Source organism: Festucalex cinctus, chromosome 3 (assembly GCF_051991245.1).
Source record: "Festucalex cinctus isolate MCC-2025b chromosome 3, RoL_Fcin_1.0, whole genome shotgun sequence".
Lineage (NCBI taxonomy): Eukaryota > Metazoa > Chordata > Actinopteri > Syngnathiformes > Syngnathidae > Festucalex > Festucalex cinctus.
In genome coordinates this window covers 20,384,193-20,396,462 of record NC_135413.1, presented here as the reverse complement: position 1 = coordinate 20,396,462, position 12,270 = coordinate 20,384,193, and the positions used below count along the sequence as shown (strand labels likewise).

Genomic DNA, 12,270 nt, shown 5'->3' with positions numbered 1-12,270 from the left:
AAAAACGGGACTGCCCTGGCCAAAGCGGGACATCTTGTCACCCTAGTTTATATGAAAGGTTGTTTTTTTTTCACAGATTAATACAGTTTGCAGGTTCTTAACATGTTTTGCCAAAACAAACAAAATGTGGAAGTCAAGCAGCATTATGGAAAAGATGGCAGATATTCCACTGAATATTTTTCCATGAATGAAGGAGTGTGTAAAATAATACAAAGGATCCGTCTTGCATCCGTCACGCCTGCACATTTCCCTATATGAAGACATACTCACAGAAACAAACGCACAGTTGTTGCCTTAGTTTAAAAGTCTTGGGTGATTATACAGTAGTGTGCTTAACGTTGGCAGAAGTGGTAGTTGTCCACTTTTGGGCTGCCTTTAGCTTGTAGCTTCACCAGAATTGTGGGTGGGCTTGCAAGATTGACATGTTTGGCAGATGGCAATTTGTGGCAGAGTCAGTGGTTAGTATTGGGGTAAGCATGGGCATAGTTATGACTGGTGTCGGTTTGACTTGGCGGAAGCTGACGGAAGCTCCTGTCCTTTCTCTGACTGTCTGCAGTAGATTAGAAAGCACCACAGTTTCTTCTTCCTTTGCTTTTGCTCTTTTTTTTGTTGTTATTCTAGTTAGGGTACCAGCAATAAGTGGAGGAAGATCGAAAATCAGAGTGACAGACAAAGTCGAGGAGTAGTGACAGGAAAACGAGGAGGAGATGACGGAACAAAACGGATACAGTGAATCCACGTTTATGGATAAACATTTTGCTAGGAAGACCATTTAAAAGAAACTTTTCAGTACCCAAAACATTCAAACCTATTAAGGCACACTTTTTAAATACAAAGCAAACATATCTGAACACAAAATGGAAACATTGCAAGCATAAAAACCATCTCTGTGGCTTGAGAAGCTTCTGCATGAGTGTGCTCGTTGGATTTATGTGTTTTGCTGTTTTTCTGGCTTTCATTAAATGGCAGAGAAATGAATTGGCAACTGGTTCACCTTAGTAAGTACAGTTAAAAAAAAATACATTTTAAAAAAACACAATCATTTCAAATCGCCAAAGTATCGGCTTACCATCTGTTGAGCAATGCAATTTTGGAACTTCTGAATGATCTAAATGACTTGGAGCCAGTCACAAAAGGGATTATCGTTAGTAGGTAGGGTTGGAAGGAAGATGCCGTTACGTTTCCCATATTTCATTCAGAGATACTTACGGTTTGTTTAGTTTTCATGGAAGTACTTATGTGATTTATCATTTTTCTTCACCTCTACCTTACCATTACACATTTATTAATTGAGCTAAGTTATAGGTCAAAAGAATTTAGTGCTGTCTAATTTTCTTTCACGTTTTCTGCCATTTGAACAGGAAGTGTAGACATTTTTATCCACTGTACAAACACAGATGAAAACTTTCCTCACCTCTTTAGCCTCAAAGATTGATCAGCTAAAATGTAAATTCCGGCTTGAAGTAATTTGTGTATGATTACAAATATTCTTCGTGCTTGTATAGAATGTTGTTAGCTTGTCAGTCATGTTCCCAGTGTGGAAAATCCCAGAACCACTTTGACGAAATTCAGCCAATAGAATTTCTTGCGGCTCAACAAATCTACAGATTAGATCCAGCTATAGTCCAGAAACAGTAGACGCTAACACCCGATGAAATATTGGTGCACAAAACGAGCAAGGGGTTAGTACGTAATAGGCGATTTAAGAATGATAGACAAAAACAAAACTCCTGACAAGGAGCTGGGGACAGTGATGAATGTGAATGCTGACTGCATTACGTATGTTTCAAGACCTTGGGATGATTACTGACCTCCATGTAGATATTCTATTAGGCTGTATGATGTGAGTTATGAAAATGGCACGATGGGCGCCCAAAAGTGTGATGAGCGAGTATCAGGCCACCTGCCAGTCAGCTCTGCCCCCCCGCTAAAGTTCGATGTTGTCTGGGATGTGTCACAGTCTTCATGCATTTTGGAGGACATTCAAAACTTGGGAGCTCATACTTGACAGTTTGCTCAAGAGGAAAATCCTTTCTCCAAACCACATGTGCTGGTTGGACACACATCTGTTTAATAGCAACAACACTGCAAGGGTGATGTGTTTGTGGTAGTACATGCATGGGTGTATTTCACTCTCATCACTGCCCTATGCGTCTGTTAAAACAATTATAGAAGAAAAAGTTTCCTTTGTTTTAAAGCTTCACGCGTGTAGTGATTCAGATGAGAGGAGGTGACAGATGTGTGTTAAGTAATGACACAGTTCAGCCAAGCTGCTGCTCATTCAAACATTCCGACTCGTAACCTGGATGTTTAACTTTCATGGGTACACATTTACGGACACAGACATTTTCTTTGGAAACGGCTACCAATAATGCGTTTGTCTCTCTGTATTCTCATTTGACTTCTGTGATTCGGCGGTTTCAAGACCCCGGTCGGATTTTCAGGTTCAGTACTAATGTTCGAATATTCCAAAACTGTAAACCATACACAAAGGTTTTGATACATGGATGTCTATGTATGCCTGTTAGAACTGTCAGTAAAGGTCTGAACTGTGACAAATTGAAAACAACTGTATTTTTATTCTTGTCTGCACTTTACTTGAGTAGTAGCACAGTCTGGTTTTGCTGTATTTATGATTTTGGTCATGTGGTTTGCTTGTTTGTGTTTGGACAACAGCAAGGCTTGAGGCCTGAGGCCTGAGTGTGACAGAGAGGTTAACCAACACATAGCCAGTGGGCTCCATTCTTGATTTGTGGACTGGTGTTTGTTTTTTTCATGGTTTGTGTTATCTGGACTGGAAGCTGAGAACTTACAGCTATCCAACCTTTGAGAGCTTGAAGCCTGTATTTGTCCATGGGGATGACAAGGGGATATGTCATGAACAGTGTTGGGAATGTTGCTTTAAAAAATAGTTATAGTTACCCATTACTTGCTTAAAAAAAAGTAACTGAGTTAGTAATTAAATTACTTCATAATAAAAGTAACTTGTTACCAGGCAAAGTAACTATTTTCACTACTTAAAAAAAAAAAAAAATATATATATATATATATATATATATATACAATAATTTGGATTTTTATTGTTTTTATATTATTATTGTGGGAATGCTTCACCATTCCCACATATGCTATTGTGATTTTTATTCTCCACACTTTTTTGAGGTGTAACAACTCCAACATAATACTTCCATTTTACATTATTCAAATTTCAACTAGCTTAAAAAAATTCTCGCCTCCCGGGGTATATATCGTCTGATTCCATTTTACTTACAGTATTTTGCACAATTTAACATTTAATATCAACTCTTCCCCATTCATTTTCAATGGGACAGACATTGAACTTTTTCTAAGTATCACTTTCCACACCCACTTCTATATATATCTTAGCATCATTACCAGATGTTTGATACTGCTTGGTGGCACAGTTGGTAAAGTGAATTGTCCAGTAACCGGGAGGTCATAATTTCATAATTTATCTCTCAAATTACTTCATAAGCATTCCACATGCATTCAAAATCTTAGCGTTCAGCTTTCAGCATTCCCATGCAATTTCTCCAGAAATTGCACTTAGTCCAGTTATTATTATTATTATTATTATTATTATTATTATTATTACTATTATTATTATTATTATTACACAAGAAATTCAAGTTATGTCCAGGCTTTATAGGGTGTTTTCATTTATTTTTGTAAATATTTGTCACACAAATGCCTCACTTATCATATAATAATAATAATAACAATAATAATAATAATAATAATAATAATAATAATAATTGACTACATTTGGAGTGGTTGTGTATGTTCTACCACTGCCAATTACTACAGCAATCAGAATAATAATAAATATAAACAGTGCTACATACAGTAGTAATACTGTACACTAGTCCTGATGCTGGGTCACATCAACTTGTACTCGTCAAAGCATCTACTGTAAGTGAAGCAGACGGAAACATGATTATGCATCCACAGTTTCAGACTCGTTTATGTGGTTTTAAGGTTCCCAACAGAGACAACAAGTGGATGCATTCAAAGCCGCATTGTTTAATCCGGTGGAACTGGACTGTGTGTCAACTCTGCCTTGCTTCAATTTGTTTGGGCAAGTGTGATCACAGCAGTCGCACTGTAGTGTGGACTAAGACTGTTTGAAGGAAATGGTCTTGGTCTGGTCAACAATGAATTTCAGAGCGGTTTGTTTATGGCAGTAACGTGATCCGACCTCCATTTGACCCAACCACGAGACACACTCTGAATATGGCTACCACAACATACTATTTTGCTCAGGGCAAAACATTTTTTATTCCAGAAATTTTGACAGCTAAGTCTTCCTTTAGGACATTTTTCATATCTTAATGTCCTAATGTCAAAAAACAATTACTTGGGAAGGCCCTCAATTGGATTTTATTGATGTATTTTGGTGTGTTTTGATTTCGCCATTTCCAAATGAAATTGAACCAAGGGGAAATTATACATATTTTCCAGCTCATTCATGTCAGACAAAAACATAAATCATGAGAACACCTTGAGTCTATTAGTCCACAAGGGGTGCTAATGCTACATGCAGTCATCGGTCACTCAGTGATGAGTAATTCGGTGGTTGAGTTGAAGGATAGCAGAACATTCCTCATGAGTCAACCTTGCGGCTGCTCTGGGATGAAAAACTTAAGTTGGTAATGATTTACTGGTGAGAGAAACAGAAAGCTTGTCTTTCTTTTCTCAAGTCAGCAGTATAACGCATTTTTATTTATACAAGACAAAGGACCTGATTAACAAAGATCCAGAATAGTGGGCGTAAAATTGAGTGTTCACCCCAACTGATAGCATTCATGTTGATAACAGGTATAAAAGTGGTTTAGACCGCGTTTAATTAAAGAGGGTTTTGTGCTTAACTTAAATGATTTGAGCCCTGAAACATCCATCCATCCATCCATCCATCCATCCATCCATCCATCCATCCATCCATTGCACACAAATCAGGCGAATGCCCCATTTTACTGTCAGTGTCAATGACTAATTTCAGTAATTCTATTCTAACAGGGTCTCTTGCCTTGACTTTTCCCTTCAAAATGTTGAAACATTGCATTGCTTGTTCTCACCTAAATCTGAATTCCAAACCTAAAGTTTACCAAAAGTTGAAGCACCAAATAAATTGAAGATGTGCTCATGGTTTATCAAGCCAGAAAAGTCGTAAAGCCCAGCAGAATATAATTTCTGGAGAAAAATCAGTCAAGTTGCTTTTCAACTATTGGAATTTTAAATCCCCAGGACTCATAACTATGAAAGTGAGATGTTATGATAAGAAAACGTGATTCTTCGACATGCACACAAATCCTGCAACAGTAAAGTTTAATTACACAATAGTTGTTTTTAGTTGTCCACCCAAAAATACAAAAAATATATATATATATCCAAGAGTCAGTGTAAATCAGCCTCTACATTATTCACCTTTAGCTCAATGAATATGATAAAAGCAATCAAATAGTGTTGGAAAAGAAATGCTTACCAATTATGTGCCATTTTATTAAAACACTGGTTTTATATGCCTCCAATGCACAAGTCCTATTTTAAAACATTATTCATGTTTAAAATTTTTAAGCCCTTTGTTCCTAAAGGCAAGAGCAGAAAAATACACTAAATTCACCGTAGACCAATCAATGCAAATGTAATCTGAACAATCCGATTTCTTAAACCCACCGACAGCGCATGTAGTGGTGACCCACTGAAATGCAAAGGGAATTTCATTAAACCAAACAAAATGTGCACTCCAAAAGGTAAGCAACGCAAGACGGGGGGACAACAAGGCAGAAAACCGGCAGCATGATTGGGGGGAAAACAACAATGAATCGACACGGACAGAAGGGAGACAAGAGAATAAATACACACACACACACACACACACACTAATTGACACAATTAGATGGGCAGGCAAACACAGGTGGACATGACAAAGCTTGACAAGACTTGGGGGGCACACAAGGACAACAACCCAAAACACAGATCATGAATGAAACTAAGAAAAACAAGGATACAATCAAACAAAACCCTAAACCACGACGTAAGTAAAACTAAAAAAAAAACAACCAAAACTCAACCCAAACCATGACAGTCCTAAAGGGTCATATGGGGTCAGACTGCGAATCAAACAATTTGTATTGTGTTGTTTTTAGCACTCATGTTAATCCATATAGCCTCCAAATCCGCATAGTCATTTTTTAATAAATAATGCTGCCTGTGTTTCATGCAATGGCAGCACATATTTTTTGAAAAATTGTCCTGTCTGGTCGCGGTGGGAAAGCGTCATGTTGGAATCATTAACGTGTGAAACATGAAATATAGATTTCTTATTTCTGCTATCCATTTCCAGCCAAGACTGCTCTGCCTGGAAGAGTATCCAAATCATTTATGCATTCTATGAAGAGTGGAAAACACAAGCATGTGTCGCAAACAGACGTTTCTTCTTGTTACTTCTAATCTCTGCTGTGTTGAACCGGACCTCTTTCAGTCCCCTGGCCCTCACAGTGACTGATTGAGCAAAGCACTATTTGGCCTTCACAACGCGGACGAACTTCAGCAGGGCTTTTCCCTGCCGAATCCATTAAGAAATGTTTATCCTCACACTCATGCCGGGGTGGTCTCGGAGTACGAGGTTAATGGGCATACGACGCAAGAGCTCAGCTGCGCGCCCACTCACATGTAAACTCAAAACAAGTATGTCTTGACATTCATATCCTGTACATTGTGCTCATGGGGAAAAACAAGGTTACATACAGCAGCTGCAGTTGACATTTTGCTCAGGCTGTTAGTGTGCAACTGTTTCCTTGCCACAGGTAATATTAAATGAAATGGAGCTGAAATAGTGTTATTAACTAGCATTAACTTTTCCTTCCATCCATCTCTCCATCCATCTTCTTTACCTCATTGGGGTCGCAGGTGGGATGAATCCTTTACCAGCTGACTGAGGTCCGCCCTTTCGTTCCATTAATCACAATTTCTTCAACATTTTTAGCTCCTTCTTTTGTGTTTGAGACGAGTGCTTTGGTCTTCATGATGAGACAACGTTTGGAATTGACGTTTACTGCTTTACTTTGAAGCCTGGTGTTTTTCATCAGTGATTTAATAAGGTAACTGTTAGTGGATGAGCCATTGTTTTTCTCACAGGGGGATGTGTGTCGCTAGAATCAGCAAAGCAGTGATGCAGGTCTTATTTCACCTACATCTGCTCAGCACTTATATTATCATCACAAACACATGGAGCCACACGCGGCTGGTAAAAATAAGCAGTCTTGGATGTTTGCAGACTCAACACATCTTTAGATTACTCATCGTCATCTTCTCTACTGACTAGTTTTTAATCCTCTTTGACTCTGGGCACATTGAGGTCACTTGTGCTCTGGTGGGGCTTCAAGTCTGTGTTAGATTAAGCATGTCTGGATGCTCGAATCCAACTAAAAAACAAATTTTCTGTTCTCATAGTGATTTGTGCTGATGTAATTACACTTTCATTTTTTTTTTTTTTTTTTTTTTTTTAGTAGATTAGCTTAGGTATTTACTTGGTTATGGCAGAGAGCACTGGATGTGATGTTTTCCAAATTCTGTATCAAAAATTACGTCAGCAATATTTAAAGTCACTGTCAACACACACTGTTGTTCCAACCCAAAAGTTTTTTTGTCCAATAATGACACATATTGGACAACAACTTTTGTTTTGTATTTTGGGGGATTAGCACTGATGTTCTTTTTGATGTGATTTGTGAATTCTGCAATGGTCGGTTAATCCAATTTCCTAAATCTTAAAATATGCTCATTCCATTTCACTGTAATTGACCCTTCTGAAACATACAGACTCGCATTTTACCTACTGGTATCACCACAAAACAAGTCATCTAGCACAGTTTGTAAAAAACAACAACAACAACAACAACAAAAAACACAACAACTTATCTAACTTGTCAAGCAGCAACAATTGCTTTCTAAAGCCATCTTTGACAGGCAGTGTAAAAGAAGCTAATGCGCTAACAAACCAATTGGAGGGAGGGCCTTACCTAAACACGTGGTTGTGTGTTTCAAGAAACTGTATTGACTTAAATCTGGAAACAAAGCTAATCACAAATTATTTGTATATGTATATATATATATATATATATATATATATATATATATATATATATATATATATATATATATATATATATATATATATATATATATACATATATATATGTATTTATTTATTTATTTTTGCTTAAATTTGATTAGCAGCAGACTTATCTCCACACTTGACTGTTTACAAACTTGAATTTATTTATTTATTTATTTTGGAGGGGAAGTCAACCCCGCAAAAATCTTGTTGTATGTGCCCTCATGTGTCTAAACACAGCATTCAGAGAACAGGGGGCAGCCATCTTGTTATTTGCTGTCGACTAAAATGACATCACGGTTGTTTAGGGCAGAGGTAACGACCAATCATGGCTCAGCTTCATAAAACAGGCTAAATTGTATTGTTATGAACCACAATACCATCTGTGATGTCATTTCAGTCCACTGCAAGTGACAAAATGGCCGCACCCTGAGATGGATCAAAATGGGTGAATTTTGCTGTTTAACTCACGAACATAATATTAATCAGAATGTCGCGTTAAGACTGCATAGGCCATATTGTAGAGAAAATGCTGGTGGTTGACTTCCCCTAATTATTTTAATGTGTCTTCTTTTTTCTTTCTAGGAGTAAAGGCTTACATGTGACGACATACTCGGTAAGTACAAAATTCACTTAATCTCAACCTCAAGGCAGTTCAGCCCAAAATGATTCAAACTGCCAAATTTGGAGTTAAAGTGTTTTATTTTTGTTTGTTAAATGAACAACTTTTCGCTGGTAATAACGCAAGAAAGTGGCAAAATATTATAAAATGACAACAGATAAAGCACACATTGATGAAATATATTTAATGTTGTTTTTTTAATATAAAAACAACCTTTATTTTTGTTTTATAAAAACGACTAAAAAAAAAATCCACTACAATGAGTAGTTTGGGGTTTCACTATACATGACAAGTGATGCCATCGAATGAGAAAACTTGGGACATTTATCCTTTTGAAGCAGGTGCACATTTTAATACATCTTTTATGGTCTTAAAATGTTTGCAGATTTGACACAAATGTGTGTCCCATGGCAACAAATCTGCCCCCATCTTTTTGTCTACCTTTTTCACACATAAATGCCAGTCCCTGACCACAGCCAATGGGGGATAATGCATGGTTGATGCTCTGCCCCTCCCTTTGTAAATTTTGTTTTTCTCTGCTGACCACCACACTCCCAAGAAAAGACAACAGTCTTCCAAATAACACGGTTGTAGGCTTCCAATTACAGCCCTGTCGCTAACTCCACTGACATGTAAACACATGATGGAGAGATGGACAAGGAAAAGGAGTGAAGACAGGAGAGCGCGTGGGCTTGTGTTTGCTACCAGACGTCAGTTAGGGTCAACATAAAACGTCAAAAATGACATCATGCCATCATTTGAGCCGTCTCATGACACACATGCTTTTGTCCTTAAGAGGCTAATTGGACTTAAGCTGTCAACACAATTTATCACCGTGAGTTGATCACTTTTGTTTTTCAGTTTAAATGCAGCAGTCAGAACACAAGTGGATGAAATCTGTGATATGTTATGATCCCACGGTAAGCTCTGTCACATTTCCAAATTGTCAAATGACACGTTTAGTCACATTTGGCCATGAAGATGACTATTACAATAGTTTGAGCCACTGCATCTCTGTGATCCTGTGGCCTGAGAGAAGACAGTCCAAAGTGCTGGCTTCCACTTGGTCTCCTGACCAGAAGTGTGATAATTTTAGACTGAAGTCTCTCACATGGTCTGGAGGAAGGACAGAATTTGGAAATAAACTTGGAATTTAGCTTAATTGCAGTTTACAGATTTAGGAGGGGCGCTGTTCTCTTCTTTATTTTCTTGCATAAATAGAGAGTGACTGCAGGCCAAAGATATGAGGTTTAGAAACCACAAAAGAGGTTCAAGAACGTCACAGGCAATAAGGCGACTTTTGGGCCCGGTTCTGTGCTCTGTCGTATGCCTGACCAAGCTCTTCCACTAATGGGAGATCCTTCTCTTCAATCACTAAATCCATCAATTTTACTATTCCACTAAAGCCTTCTGGTCTCCCCAATAAAATGTGAGTGTTGGTTCTTATGCACAGCCAAGTTACAATGTTGTTGTTTTTTCAAATGCTAATTTCTGTACGAGGTATTGAAGGTCTTAGCTGGGAATTTTCCCTATTTCATTCGGCTGGGTCTCATGAATCTTCCTCTGAGTTCGCCAAACTTTGACAGCTTCTCTGCATTCTCTGCTTGTTCCAGATACTTGCCATTACCTCATTGCCATTAATTGTAACTTGTGCCTAGCCCTTTCATATTCTAAGGTATAATTTTATCTCATCCAATCCATTTTACCAAATTAATGCAGTTCAGTCACTGTACAACTGGTTTTAGAGTTTTGTCTGCCAAGACAGACTTTTATTTTTTTTCTTATTTTTTCCCAGTGAGAGTTGGACTACACCAAGGCAGACCATTGTCACTACTTCTGTTCATAACCGCATGGTCAAAATCACAAGGCACTGTTGAGGCATTGAGTGGGTCCAGTTTGGTGGCCCAAGTATTACGGGCCAGCTTTTTGTAGATGTGATTCTGTTGGCTTCAACCAGCTGTGGTTCGCAACAGAGTGTGAAGCGGTTGGGAGGTGGAATCACCAACTCCAAATCTGAGTCCATGTTCCTCAGAAAAGGGTGGATTGCCTTGTCGGGGATTGGGACAAGATCCTTTCTAAGTCTTGTAAGAGAGGAATGGATCAGGAGATCGACTGGCAGCATCTGCAGTAATTCAGACTTTGCATCTGTCTGCTGTATTGAAAAAGGAAGATTTACATGTTGATTTGGTGAATCCACGACCTGACCCCATATAAACGGAAGAAGGATAGATAATAAACGGAAGAAGGATAGATAAACAAGTACCTGTGAGATAAAAGCCATAAATTAAATACCGTTTTGAGGTTACGGTAGTTCAGATTGCGCACGAGTACCACGAGAAAACTAAATCATACAAATGCTGTTGTTGAATTGTTGCTGAGATTTAACAAACAGCCAAGAAACATATTTCAGTTGGGCTATCAGGGGAATTGACATATAGTGTGAAATAAAGACTTAGTGCACTATATTTGCAGTTTAACTGTGCACATGGGTGGAGTTTCCTTTCGGGCAGTTTGCGCCGTTGTGGCCATGAATGCAGCTTAACTAGCTTTGAGGCCAATGACAGCTCTTCTCATTCCCTTTAAATTCAGAACGTGCAAGGTGCACTGAGTCCATGCAGCAGATTGAAGCAGGAAAAGATCACTATAAGCAACTGCAAACAAACTTAATGCCAGGTTGGCCATGTCGATCACAGATCCCCACTGTGAAGTGGGCATTTGGAGACAGCTTACGTTGCGGCCAGCTAGGAAATATAATCAAAACAATCATATTAATGTGTCCATTGAATTGATTTCCACAATGATTCAGAGGGTTCCGTTTATGCCGTTGTCATATTTACGAATGCAATACGATGACATCCACGACACATCTGCAGAACTCCAAATCTCTCTGCATGCACCTTGTTAAATTCAACCAGGTCGTGTTACTCTACCTGTGCCACAACTTAGACCTGCTTGCAGCAGGCATAAGGTCGAAAAGAAGAAAAAATCAAAATGACCAATGAAAATTTGTGATCGGTTTGCGCCAGTTCATCTTCTAAAATTAGGTAAAGCCTGATGCAGATACAGTGACTTCATCTAACAGCATGAGGACAAATATGCCATCCAATGAATGCGAACGTTTAAACAAGAAAACAATCTGCAGACATGTAAACACTGGAGCAATGTGAGAATGAAGCGCCTCAGCAAGGGGTACTGTTTACTGTTTTTTGCCTGTCTCAAGGACGTTTACCAAACATCCAACCCTCCGATCCTCTAGACCATCGTATTGTCTATACTTAACGTGCAGAGCCACAGGCTGGTGCCTCTCTCAGCTGACTACACCCCACATTAAGTCCTGTCAGTGAGAGTAGTGTAAGTACTGTATTTTGGATAATTGGCCATTTTCCTCCCACTTAAATGACCTATTTGCCCAATAGTAAGAAGCAGTTACTACCTGCTTGGTGTACTGATGGTAATGTAATGCATGCCACTCATGTGTTGGTGATTACGGAAATAAAACACAATATGAAAG

At 38.5% G+C, this 12,270-nt stretch overlaps 1 protein-coding gene across 1 annotated transcript in view; it reads left to right on the top strand.

The window, feature by feature from the left end:
- znf469 (zinc finger protein 469) overlaps positions 1–12,270 on the top strand; it is a 210,030-nt gene that overhangs the window by 104,772 nt on the left and 92,988 nt on the right. The window contains exon 5 of the mRNA XM_077516550.1: positions 8,723–8,753. The gene's annotated coding sequence lies outside the window, so the exon portion shown is untranslated. The remainder of the gene's footprint in view (positions 1–8,722; positions 8,754–12,270) is intronic.